The sequence below is a fragment of the Gekko japonicus genome, unplaced genomic scaffold (genome assembly GCF_001447785.1).
Source record: "Gekko japonicus isolate JY-2015 unplaced genomic scaffold, Gekko_japonicus_V1.1 scaffold328, whole genome shotgun sequence".
NCBI lineage: Eukaryota > Metazoa > Chordata > Lepidosauria > Squamata > Gekkonidae > Gekko > Gekko japonicus.
Window position 1 is genome coordinate 748,258 of NW_015170285.1, and position 13,641 is coordinate 761,898.

The 13,641-nt window shown below is 47.9% G+C and overlaps 1 protein-coding gene across 1 annotated transcript in view; it reads left to right on the top strand.

The window, feature by feature from the left end:
• ADGRD1 (adhesion G protein-coupled receptor D1) overlaps positions 1–13,641 on the top strand; it is a 183,192-nt gene that overhangs the window by 168,844 nt on the left and 707 nt on the right. The gene's annotated exons all lie outside the window — the stretch shown is intronic.

The following is a 13,641-nucleotide window of genomic DNA, read 5'->3' on the forward strand; positions in this document are numbered from 1 at the left end:
GTTTCTGCATGTAGGCAAGCCTTAGTATTGCAAATATCCTGGCTTCCTTGACTTAAAGGCAGGTGCATACCAATCTTTTATTCTTAAATGTTTCCAAATTCTTTAGGTCTAAATGTTTTCAAATTCTTTAGGTTCTTTAGGTTCATGAACAATGTAATGCAGATGTTAGTTCCTGTGTAGGACGGAGGAAAGATATCTCTTGAGACAAAGGCCTAGCAAAATCATGTTGGGAGTCATGTACTGCTAGCTGTTTGGAAAGTTACAGAAATAGAGGAGGGAAAGAACACTATGATTTCTTTATAAAATTAACTGTATAAATGGGTTTTAAATTTTCTGAACCCACTATTTTATTTTCCTCACAACAGGTATGTCAGGTTGCGCTGGGCTCAGATCTGAGTCCAGAGCTGTATCACTCTCCAGGGTTGCTTTAGTTGGGCAAGCGTCCCAGGACAGAACCTCAAAATAGAGCAAGAGGAGGGGGTTTCTCTTCACCCAGTTCCCACCCTCTGCTCTTCCAATTACGTAGTCCCAGGCCTGTCCCTTCCTCCGTAGTTGTTCCTGCTTCCCAAAGGGAGGGCCAACCCTGAGCTCAGACAACCCCCTCTCCCCAACCCAGTTCTGGGGACTGACAGGCCCCTGAGTCAATGGATCCTTGTCTTAGATGGGTGAGCTCACTGGCCCTTCCCCTTCGACCTCTTTAAGGAGCTGGCTGCCCTGCCTGACCTCCTCTAAGAAGGCCAGTGCTGCCTAGGGTTGCCAGGTCCCCCCTGGCCGCTAGCAGGGTATGGAGGGGTAGGGCTGCCAAACCCAGTTTGGGAAACTCCTGGAGATTTGGGGATGGAGCCTGTGGAGGACAGAGACCTCAGTGGGGTACAATGTTATAGAGGCCACCCTCCAAAGCAGCCATTTTCTCCAGGGGAACTGATAGGGTTGCCTCGGGCTGCCAAACCCTAATCAGGAAACTTCTGGAATCTGGGGATTGAGCCTGGGGTGGACAGGGGTCTCAGTGGGGTATAGCATCATGGAGTCCACCCTCCAAAGCAGCCATTTTCTCCAGGGGAACTGATCTCTGTAGTCTGGAGATGAGCTGTAATTCTGGGGGATCCCCAGTGCTGCCTGCTCTCACTGACCCTTTGTCAGAATAATACTCAGAGCTCTCCTGGGTCTCAGTGCCAGGTCCTCCCTGGTGCGAACTCGGGTGGGTTGGCTTCTGCTGCCGAGCACTCTGCTGAGAGCCAGCGAAGCTCCCTCAGGCTGGCTGACTCCAGGGTAGACTGCATCAAGGCCATGCCCTGCTGTGACCTGGCAGACAACTTCCCCGGCCTCGGGGGCTTGCTGGCTGAGCATGCCTTCAGTGGGGCTTGCAGTCCTCCGGGGTAAGGGTGGGGCAGAGGCATCGACCCCAACCAAGGTATTTCTGGGGGCCAGTGCCTCCCACAAACAGCCCAAACTCCACAAAATTGCGGGTCAGCTTCATCGTTTGGTCCCGTCAGTAATTTTTGCAAAGAAAGGAGCTGTTTCCTCCTTGCTACCCATCACGCTGGGGAGAAGGGTGGCCACACCCCAGTTTGGACTTGAAGGGCGTGTTCTGTTGCCAAGGGATCCTGATGGCAGCAACCTGAGTGAGATCCCTTCTTATTATTATTTTATTATATTTATATCCCACCTTTCACCTCAACGGGGAGCCAGAGTGGCTTGCATCATTCTCCTCTCCTCCATTTATCCTCACAACAACCCTGGGAGGTAGGTTAGGCTGAGAGAGTGGGATTGGCCCAAGGTCACCCAGCGAGCTTCCGTGGCACAAGTGGGGATTCGACCCTGGATTTCCCAGATCCTAGTCTGACACTTGAACCACAACACCACGCTGGCTCTAAAGGGCAACAAGTGAAATGCAGGACCGACCAGTTCCAAAATTGCTTAAGGTCTGCCAAGCATGACCGGGGCCATTGTTTATTCAGGTTACTTTTATTGTTGTATTATTTATTTAGGATACTTATGCGCCACTTTTCCCATTTCATAATAGCTCAGAGGAAAGACTCACGGGAAAAGAGAATAATGCCAGGAAAAGCTGGTGGTGGTAGGCAAAGAGGAAGTCTTGACATGAGATGGATTGACTCAGTAAAGGAAGCCGCTGTTTAGAAAAAGGCTTTTCTAAAATCCTCCCTGCTTGGGCCAGATGGCCTTACTGGGAACACTACCGTGTGATTCCTGTCACCTGTGCAAATGGCTTGCCAGATGGCCAGGCCGCATCTCCATATACAAGACTCTTTGACACCTCTGCCGGGAGAGAGCGACTTGCCGGTGCCTTCCCAAGCATGGGACGAGCTATGCCCAGTACATTACCATATCAAAAGCATTCCCCGACATGACACATGATCAATAGAAGAGGCTGGAGTGGGATGCCCAACTCCTAGCCAATCAAAACATACCTTGCCTGACAACGCATGGTAACCAGAGATTGGAACGCCTTCCCACTCTCTCATTATTGGGTAAATGGCCATGCCTGGTGGTGACGGAGGGGGTTGGGTATATCAGCAATGATCCATATGGGAAACAGGAAGTTAAGAAGCATTAACAGAGTTCCTCTCTGAAAACAAAGAGTTCTTTTAATACCTGAGCAAGGTTGTCAGTGATAGGATGTTTTGGAGGTCATTGATTTACAGATCTGCCATAAGTCGGAAGCGACTTGATGGCACATAAAATGCACAATTGCTCCCAACGGCTCACAATTAACAACCCATAAAACAATAATGCTAAAGTAATGAGAATCGGAAGTTAGTAACAGTTGGAAAATAGAAAACAGTGTATTGCCACAAAACCAGAAGCGGTTTCTGTCTCTTACTTTTCATCCCAGTTTTTCTCCAAGCCGCTCAAAGTGTCACCTGTGGTCCTCTCCCCTCATACATTTCCCCCCTCAAAACTACCCTGTGAGGTAGGCTGGGTTGACAGAGGGTGACGGGCCAAGCTCAACCAAGGAGTTTCAAGACACAATGGAAATTTGGAACCTGGATCTCCCCAGCGTTAGCCAACGCACCAGCCACTATGCCAAATGGATTAAAAACGGGAAGTATTTTTTTAAAAATGAAAGCAAAACTATATAACTTTTGAAAAGAGAGAAGGGAAGTAAGTTAATTACTCTACAGAAAAAAATGTGAGAAAATCCTAAATAACCTTCCAAGGAGGGATACAGCCTCATCGTATTTCCAGAATGGGTCTGGAGCCAGAGAGAAGTAGAGAGTCCTGGGTCTGGTCAGAAATGCTTCTAACTGGATAGAACCCATCCCATCTCTGTTCACAATACATGTGGTCATATGGACATGTGATGCTGCCTTACACATAGTCAGACCATTCGTCCATCTAGCTCAATGTTGTCTATTCTAGGGGTCCCCTCCCCAACATTGTGCACAGGGCACCATGGTGCCCACCGACACTGTTTTGGATGCCCACCAATTGTATTTAGGAAGTGGGTGGGGCCAGGTAGGGCTTTTACCCAGCAGGGTTGCTGATTGGCTACTGGAGATCTGATTGACTGTGCAGATTTTTTTAAAATGTTGCTTTAGTAGCAGCTGTGTTACAGTAACTGTGTTACTGAAGTTAAGCTGTGTCAATCATTCTGTGGCGGGCTCCATCTCCTGTGGAAGCCATTTGTGGCAGCCATTTTGTTGCTGTGCCCACCATTCCGTGTCAGAATTCCAGGTGTGCCCTCATGCTCGAAAAGTTTGGGGACCCCTGACCTAGTCTCATCGGCTGCAGCTCTATTTTTGGGCAGGAACGCACAGAAACGGAGTTCCGGCTGGCTTCCAAGTTGGCCACGCCTAGCAGGAACTCATTAGCATAATAGGCCACACCCAACAGCAGAAACTCATTAGGATTCGCTACATTAGGGGTGTGTGGCCTAACATGCAAAGGGTTCCTGCAACAAAAAAAGGCCCTGGGTTTTGACAACAAACAAGGTAAACAGAATAAGAAGCAAAAGGTGGGTGTGGCTGGATGAGCACACTTCTGGTAACATGGGGGTGTGGCCTAATATGCGAATGAGCTGTGCTGTCAAGGGTGTGGCCTAATAGGCGAATAAGTATCTGCTGTTGGGTGTGGCCTATTATGCTAATGAGTTCCTGCTGGGCTTTTTCTACAAAAAGAGCCCTGAACAACAAGAACGATCCTGTCAAAGTGTCAGCAATTAATAAAGTCCAGTAAGTCCGTCTTGGATGCGAGATGGCCAAGTGGGAAAATGGGAAGGGGATGACGAGTATTTCAGATCTGACAAGGGGAAATGAAGAAAGCAGAATGCACAGCAATAAGGGAAAGAACCAAAGTCAAAGATGGAAGTCTTTGTGTAACAGTAGCCTGGGCCTCTGGGTTAGGGATACTGCGAATTTTTCTGCAAACATGTCTCAGTCTGTTTGGACCGTGCCAGGTCTATGACCTGGGTTTGAATCCCTGGCTCAACTATGGAAGTCTACCAGGTCATCTTGCATCTGTCACAATCTTTCAGCCTAGCCTAACCTAATACGGTTGTTGTGAAGATTAAGTGTGTGTGTGTGTGTGTGTGGGGACAATGTGGAAAGCTGCTTTGGGTCTCTGATCAGGGAGAAAAGCGGGATTTTTTTTAAAAAAAATGCCTGCCGTACAGGTTTGCATCAGGCTCTCCCAAACGGTGCATGAGCATAGACGCTGCCGTTGCAAAGTGGTTGGTGGCCATTAGCATCACGAAGGACTGCTTCAACGATACCAAAGGCTAGGATTTCACTGAAATGCATTTATTGATGACTTTCATATGATTCGTGAGCAGTCTAATTGTCGGTTTAACTGCCTGCTGAGTGGAGCCGTTACTCAGCAAGGATGGGGGGTATAAGAGAACTCAGTTGGGCTGTGTGAGAACACACCTGCTCCCAAAGCCAACTGAGCTGTACTGCATGGTTAATAGAGAATGCAGTGAAACGCCCTGCTGAAAAAAAAAAGCTGAACAGGTCAGCAGACTGTTGAGCCGGTCATCGAAAAATCAGGTCTGTGTTTGCAACTGGTGAAGAGGATGCAAGCCGAATTGACAGGTGTTCGAGCATCCCTAGTCATAAGGGCAGCCATTTGGACAGGCTGTGGGTCAGTGGTAGAGCTTCTGTTTGGCATGCAGAAGGTCCCAAGTTCAATCTCCGTTGTGTCCAGTTCAAAGGATCAGGTAGCAGGTGATGTGAAAGACCTCTGCCTGAGACCTTGGAGAGCCGCTGCCAGTCTTAGACAACACTGAGTTCTATGGACCAAGGATCTGATTCAGTAGAAGGCAACTTTGTGTGTTCATTTCTGGACTGTACCTTAAGGCAGCGGGAGCCACAGGGTTGCATGCTTAAATGCTCCACTAGGAAGAAAACAGCTCTGTACGAAGATCTGTTGCCAAGAATCCTTATGCTCGAATCTAGCTGGATGGGAAAGTATTGGTCCTTTGATTTCTTTATTTAGGGCCCTTGTAACATGCTTTCTTCCACACCGTGCAGATTCCAAGCAGTTTACAGTGTACATCAAACAAAAATACGCACACACAGAGAGGAAAGAGTTGAATTGCACAAGTTATTACTTGCCATCAACAAACTAATTCACAAAGCAGAGCAGGTGGCAACAGAGCAGGTAATCCTCCCACCTGCCATCAGAAGTGGTATAAATTAGGGATGAGCAAATGTCTCCTCTTTCCTTTCTTTTTATATCCATTGATATGTTTAATCCATTGCTTTGGTCCTGCTTTTCACTGTCAGTTTTGCAGTCATCTGTGTTGTGTACACCTGTTGTACTGCTTTTGTACACAATGCGTATGGTGTGTAGACATATCACACCTGTGATTTTTAATATATTGTGCATTCCCGCCATGATAACACCTGTTTGTTGATGCACACAAATGTGGTTGAAAAGTACGCACATTGACCAGGAAGGATTTGGAGCAGGGGAACAGAAAATGGAGCAAGTGTTCGATTTATACAAGGACGAAGCAAAATCGAAATGTGAATTTGGAGGTCAGAACAGCAGGGATTAGCAATCCAAAAGCATTCAGTGTCTTATGGGCTTTTTCTGTAGACCAGAGCAATGATTTCCGTGCCTATTAAGGATAAAGACAAGTGACTCTTGTCATACATTGGCAAGATGAGTACTGGTTTATCCAGCAACACAGTCCACAAATGTGAATCCATGGAAATGTACAAATACTTTTACTTGGAGATCCAAGACTATTGGAGAATATTGCCATTGGTCATTAGCCTGTGTTGCAGTTGATGGTGATTCTGTTACTGTCTCAGGTGCAGCCACAGGTAGGAGTCTTCGGCTGGGGACACATAGCTGTGATTTTTGACAGACTTTGAGGGTTGGGGGGTTGGTATAGACTATGTTTTTTTAAAAAATATATATATACATGGTGCCTTGTCTAGGACATCTCCAGACTACAGAGATCAGTTCCCCTGGAGAAAATGGATCTTTTGGAGGATGTACTCTATAGCATTGTACCCCACTGGGGTCCCTGTCCTCCCCAGGCTCCACCCCCAAATTTCCATGAGTTCCCCAACCAGGAGCTGGTGACCCTATCCCTCCACACACAACCCCGGCAACCTTATTTCCAATCCATTGTTTCCACTCTGGAAACAAGACCAGGTAATCTGGAACTCCGGATTACTGTTATGCAGCGCCAGACCCTGCCATTAGGCAGGATGACGTAATTTTGGCTGGTGGCAGATTTTAAGGTACCGTTAAAGGCCAGCAAAGTATCATTTATTTAGCACGTGCATGTTTGTGTGCATGTGTGCCATCAAGTCACAGATGACTTATGGCAACCCCATAAGGTTTTCAAGGCAAGAGACGTTCAGAGGTGGTTTGTCATTGCCTATCTCCAGGGCTATATTTGGGCAGGAACGCACTGGTATGGAGTTCTGGCTGGCTCTCAAGTTGGCCACGCCCAGCAAGAACTCATTAGCATAATAGGCCACACCCAACAGCAGGAACTTATTAGAATTGGCTACATTAGGGGTGTGTGGCCTAACATGCAAAGGAGCTCCTGCTACAAAAAAAGTCCTGGGTTTTGACAACAAACAAGGTAAACAGAATAAGAAGCAAAAGGTGGGTGTGGCTGGATAACCACACTTCTGGTAACATGGGGGTGCATCCTAATGTGCTAATGAGCTGTGCTGGCAGGGGTGTGGCCTAATATGCTAATGAGTTCCTGCTATTGGGTGTGGCCTATTATACTAATGAGTTCCTGCTGGGCTTTTTCTACAAAAAGAGCCCTGCCTATCTCCACGTCACAACCCTGGTATTCCTTGGAGGCCTCCCTTCCAAATACTGATCAGGGCCAACCTTGCTTAGCACCCGAGATGTGATGAGATCGGGCTAGCTGGGGCTATCCAGGTCAGGGATATTTACTTATTGTTCTGTTTGTAGCAGCCTGGGAGGAGGCCCCACAGGGGTTTTTGGCCCGGGGCAACAACACAACCACCACTCGGGCAAAGCTGCCATGAGCCCCCCTGTGTATTGCCCCCCCCCCCGTGCCGAAGAGTGCATCTCCCCTACTTATTGAGAAGGAAAAAGTAGGGTTGGGTTTTTTTAAGTAAAGACATGCACAGAATATCTAGTGTGCTGACAGAAACAGCGTGAATAAAAATCCTGTACTTTGGGGGAGTGCAGCAGGATAATCTAGTCTAGGCTTCTCCCCCCAAACCTTCCCCCCCTTTAAAAAAAAGGCCTTTTATGTACAAAGATCCCAAATACTTCGTATGGGCCACATGGATAAAGTCACACAACTCTGCCCCCCTCTCCTCCCCTGAGATGAAAACAGAGTACCTTTCCATTCTAATGTTGGGGCTCCGACTTCAATTTTGGCTAGCACTTAGATGTCCTAGTGATCGAGCCCAGCTGCGGCATGAAAAGGTATCCAGATAAATGAGATCTAAATGACTTCCATTTCTGCTCTGCTCAGCTCCAGAAATTTCCAGCAACCCCCACCCTTGCCTAGCTGCATTTCCCCCCCTGATTTATTAGCGCTCAAAACAGGGTCATGCGTTAACCTGCTTCACATTACCCACTTAGAAAATTGCTGCCTCTTAGCCTGTTGCTTGCCTCCCCATTAAACTCAATTAAAAAAAACACCCCAGACCTATTCTTATGTACAGTGCAGGTTGACTGGCGTAGCTTTTGCATCCTGGTTGTTAAATGTTCTCCTTCTCACCTTTTAACACTGTCTGGATGAGCTCCTTAAGGCTGTGGCCTACAGTTGGGTTTGCCAACCTCCAGGTGCACCTGGAGATCTCTCACTATTACGATGGATCTCCAGTCGGCAGAGATCAGTCCCCCTAGAGAAGAATGGCTGCTTCGGAGGTTGGAGTCTATGGCATCGTACCCTGCTGAGGTCCCACCTCTCTCCAGATCCCACCCAAACCGAGCCTCCACCCCAAAATCTCCAAGTATTTCCCAACCCAGAGCTGGCAACCCTAGGCAACATACAGAGCGTGTCCCACTCTGACGGGCCGGGACTGTCTCTCCCGGTATGAGCATTGCACTCAGTGGATCAAACTCTGCTTGTCATCCCTGGCCCGAAAAATATCCGCTTAGCCTCAACCAGAGCCAGAACCTTCTCAGCTTTGCTCCCAGCTCGGTGGAATGCTCTCCCAAGTGAGATCCGGGCCCCACAGGATCTAATGCAGTTCTGCAGGGCCTAGAAAACAGAGATGTTCCGTCAGGCCTGTGGTTGAGGCAGTGGTAGTTCACCTGTCTTTCCTGTCTTTCTAGCCTGCCCGCTCTGCTACGGCGTCGATCCATTACTTATCGATGCACATGACCTAGAACCTCCCTTCGGGAGAAGATGCACTAGTCGATTCGTATTAACTGATGTTTTAAAGGGTTTTAATTGATTAATCCATATTTATTGTTTTAATATTGTTTCTGATAACTGATGTTATCCACACTGAGCCCTGCTGTGCAGGGAAGGGTGGGCAATAAATCACATAAATTAAAAAAATAAGAAACAACAGCCCCACAGCTAGGTGAACTCCCATCTGTCAACTGTGTAACACGTATTTAGGCACCAGCACAGCTACCTGAGGAGCTGCGGTGGCTCAAGTGGTTAAGACGCTGAACTGCAGGCTGTGGAAGGTCAGTAGTTCAGCGGTTCAAGACCCGGGTGCCGCAAGACAGGGTGAGCTCCTGTCTCTAGTTCCAGATCCTGCCAACCTAGCAGTTCGAAAGCAAGAAATTGCAAGTAGATAAATAGGGACCACTTCGGTGGGAAGGTAACAGCGTTCCGTGCGCCTTGGTGTTTAGTCATGCCGGCCACATGACCACGGAAACGTCTTCGGACAGCGCTGGCTCTTTGGCTTTGAAATGGAGATGAGCACCGCAACCCTAGAGTCGGATTCGACTGGCTTTCGAGCAAGGGAACCTTTACCTTTACAGCTACCTGAGGCCCTCCTTTCCGCTGGAGAGGTCTGGGATTGAACTTGGGGGACCCTGTACCTGCAAAGCCGATGTTCTTCCTCTTGAGCCACAGCACCTTCCAGTTTGGCGTAGTGGTTAGATGCGTGGACTCTAATCTGGGAGAACCGGGTTTGATTCCCCACTCCTCCACTTGCACCTGGCTGGATGACGTCGGGCTAGCCATAGTTCTGTCAGAGGTGTTCTTGAAAAAGAGCAGCTTCTGTCAGAGCTCTCTCAGCCCCGCCTACCTCACAGCTGGTGTCTGTTGTGGGGAGGGTAAGGGAAAGGAGTTTGTAAACCGCTCTGAGACTCCTTCGGGTAGTGAAGGGCGGGGTATAAATCCAATCTCCTCCTCCTCCTCCTCCTTCCTGTTAATCTAACATGGTCATTTTCAGGAATGCATGTCCCCTGGCAAAATAGCAGTACAACTGTAGCCAATGCAATGTTGAGCTTTATCAGTTGTGTTTCCGCGTGACTCTACCTCGGTTTCCCCACAGGGCGCCGTATTAGAAAGATTCCAGATAATGACAGAAAATAATGACAGAAAAATATCACCTTGTGATAATATTTTCATGTAACTCAGATTCTGTAAATCCACGTTCACTGCAGTCACAGTGAAATACATTAGTTTTTGGCTTGTTGATTTCGTTTCTTTAAAGCTGGAGGATTTCTGTCTTTTGTGCTGCACGTGGCTTAAAAAAATAATCAATCCTAAACGAATTATTGTTAGAAGCCCAGTAATGCAACAAGTCATTACTAGGCTGGCTTTTTAAAAAACAAACGAACAAACCATATGATTAAAATTTTTGTTGGTTCTTCCAACGTTCCCCTTTATACTGAGCATTTTTAAATGCTCATTTGGCTTCCAGAGTTAATCAGTCATACACTTTTATTTTATTTTTTTTAATGCAGCTGTCTGGCATACATTGCTAAAATACGAGCTATTCACTCTTGGAGCGGGGATGCTTTCGAATCCTGATTACCAAAACAGTGACAGTGAGCCAGACTCTGTTAACGAAGGAAGGGAAAACATAAGGCAACTTTTTTGGTGTTTGCGAATGAAAAGGGGATTTGTGAAGTCATTCATTCTTCTCTGTTTGTAACTGTTCTGCAAAACAGTCTGGTGGAGAAACTCTGGGGGATTGCCTGGGGGAAACTGTGCCAGGCCCTAATTACTCTCGCTACATTCCACAATCCATTAGATCAGTTTCCAGAGGGACCAGTCACTGATTTCTTCAATCTTAAGGGGGGGGGGATGGAGGTACAGGCAGAACCCAGAGAGACGATGGCTGAACCCTTTGAAAACATTCAGAATTTACATCCTAACACTCCTCTGTGGGAGCTTTCCCCCCACCACATGCAGAGATGCAAGATTGCCAGATGCCAGCCCTCTATCTGCCCATTATTTTCGCCTCGTCAAGGTTCATCCAGATGTTGTAGCAGTTTTTTCGTTTGCTGGACTCTGGGTTTGGTGAGGCTGAGATCCATGTAGCTATTCATGCTTATGGGGGAAGGGCTGTTGTAATTCTGAACATTGGTTGCGGCTGGTATATATTAGTGGTGTGTTTCGTTTGTGGGTCATTGCTCAAGTCTTGTTCCCAACCGGCGCTCGGGAACCCGTTGGTCAGTTCCGTGACCGTCCAGGCCCGCTTGCGAAAGGGCTTAGTTGCTCAGCGTGTCGGGTGACCTCCCCAAGGAGGTGCGGGTAGTTGATGATGAGGCGGCCAGAGAGGAGGGCTGTCTTCTCCCAGCCCATGTTATGCGCACGTTTTATGGAATGCTGACCTGGCCCTTCCCAGGCGATGGGAATGCAGGAATGTGAATACAAGGCCTTTAACAGAGGAGCCCCAAAGTAGCAAAAAGCCCCCTCTGGAAACTAGGAAATTACTGAATTGTGTTGTGAGAAGTTATCACTTTGGGGGAAGTGAGGAGGAAGGCGGATACTCCCCATGGCTTTCTAGATGCTAGCAATGAAAAAAAAAGCCATTTTAAAAATTTTGTCTTTGGGAGAATTTAAAAACGAGGGCCCGACTTAACGTGACGCTGGAAAAAGGCAAAACGTTTCCCTTGGGGGATGTTCGATTTGCATAGCGTCTTGCGCAAACTGGCCTAGGGTCCCTCCAAAGCAGATACGTATGCCTAATTATCATGCCAGAAGTCTGGGCGGATGTTGTGCTGGTATGCTAATCTAGTGTACGTCGCAGCTTTGCACACGTTCTCTATCCGCTTCTGTATTTCCATTGTGTTCCGTCACCTGGGGCTGAAACTATGCAGCCATGTGCAGCCCAAAGTTACAGCTCAAAGTTATACAATCTGGAATATTTAACTGGCCCCTGTCACTGCTGATGCGTCTGTGGCGTCCATTGACTGCCTCGCCCACCCGTTCCCCATAGATTAGCTGAGAGAGGCTGGGTAGCCAATCACGGGGCGCCACTGCCGAAAGGTCGAGGGAATAACGGGTCACCACTTCATTCTGAAAATATGTGAAACATTGTACTATGAAGCTGCTGCCGAGAGGGCCAATAATACAAAGGAAACTCGACAATGTTTCCCTATAAAAACAGCACTCAATAATTAAAAAAAAATAATGAGATAACAGAGTCGATCCAACTAAGCACAGTGGATATGTTCCCCCTTTCAACGAGTGCTTTGCACAAGGGATCAAGACGAATACACTATTCTGTTTTTCTGCTACGAGCGCCTAATGCTGAACAAAAGTCTGAGGCAGTGGGCCAGTAACTCCTCGTGAGGAAATTCAAACGAGATCACAGCGCTGGTGGACAAGGGAGAAACTGTGAGGGCAAGGATCCCACTCCGAGTCTTCAGGACTGCAAGTTTATCCTTCTCTAAATTGTTTGTAATCTTATTTTCAAAAGGAGATTAGAGAAATCCACGGAGGACTATTCTTTCTACCACTATTATCTGTGATATGAAATGAGACTCCCACTTGAGAGGAAACACACTATTCTGTCTACTGCCTTGTTATCCTGACCTTCTGCCTTTAATGTTTAATCTCTCTCACACACACACCGGTCAAAACCTGCATAACTGTGGTTGCTTACTGCAATCCTTTGCTGTCCTGGTCTTATAGGGTTGCCAGCTCTGGGCTGGGATATTCCTGGAGATTTGGGGGTGGAGCCTAAGGAGAGCAGGGTTTGAGGAGGGGAGGGGCTTCCGTGGGGTCCAGTGCCATAGAGCCCACCCACCAAAGGAGCCATTTTCTCCAGGGGAACTGACCCCTGTAGTCTGGAGATGAGCTATAATTCTAGGAGAACCACACCCCACCTGTTGATTGGCAATCCTATGCCTTGCATGGAGATTATAAATTCTTTGTAGGGAAGGATCTCTCCCTTTTACCCTGTGAAACTCTGGAAACATTATTGGGGTGCTTCTGTAGCAGTAATCATAATCCTCTTCTTCCCCATTTGGGCTGCCAACCTCCAGGGGGTAGCTGGAGATCTCCCGCTATTACAACTGATCTCCAGGCAACGGAGATACGTTAACTTGGAGAAAATGGCCACTTTGGAAGGTGGACTCGATGGCATCATGCCCCATTGAAGTCCCTCCCCTCTAGGGTTGCCCGGTCCCCCCAGTGAGCAGGGTCCGTCCTGGTCCCCAGAATTAGAAGCTAAATTCTACCATAGAATTTTGCCCACGAACTAAGATGTTGCCCCTGATGTCTCCGACGTGCCTGCGTCACCCGGAAGTGACAGGGACACGTCACACATCTTCCCTCCCCACTCCTGGAGTCTCCCAGTAAGTCCCCCGCTGGCTTGTCCAACTGACATGGCAACCCTACGCCCCTCCCCAAACGCCGCCCTCCTCAGGCTCCACCCCTAAAATCTCCAGGTATTTCCCAACCCATATTTGGCAACCCTGTTCCTGGCTATGGAACTGCTTTCCAGACCCTTGGAACCCAGAAGACATGGCATAGGAGGAGGCACTTTTCTATCTTAGCTGCCACTGCATAACCCCAAATCAACATAAGTCAGGGGTGGAGGAAACCATACCTGTTACCATGAGGCTGTCCTCCCTTACTACTCACTCAGGGCAGCAAAATGACTTGAGACAGCCCTGCCTTGTAGCTAAGCAGAAGGAAATAAACATGGCTTGCCTCTGTCTATTTTCCACTTCCCTCTGCCGCCCCACCAGCCACAGCTGGGACACTCACCTGGAGCTTCCTTCTAGAGCTCGTTGAATTTC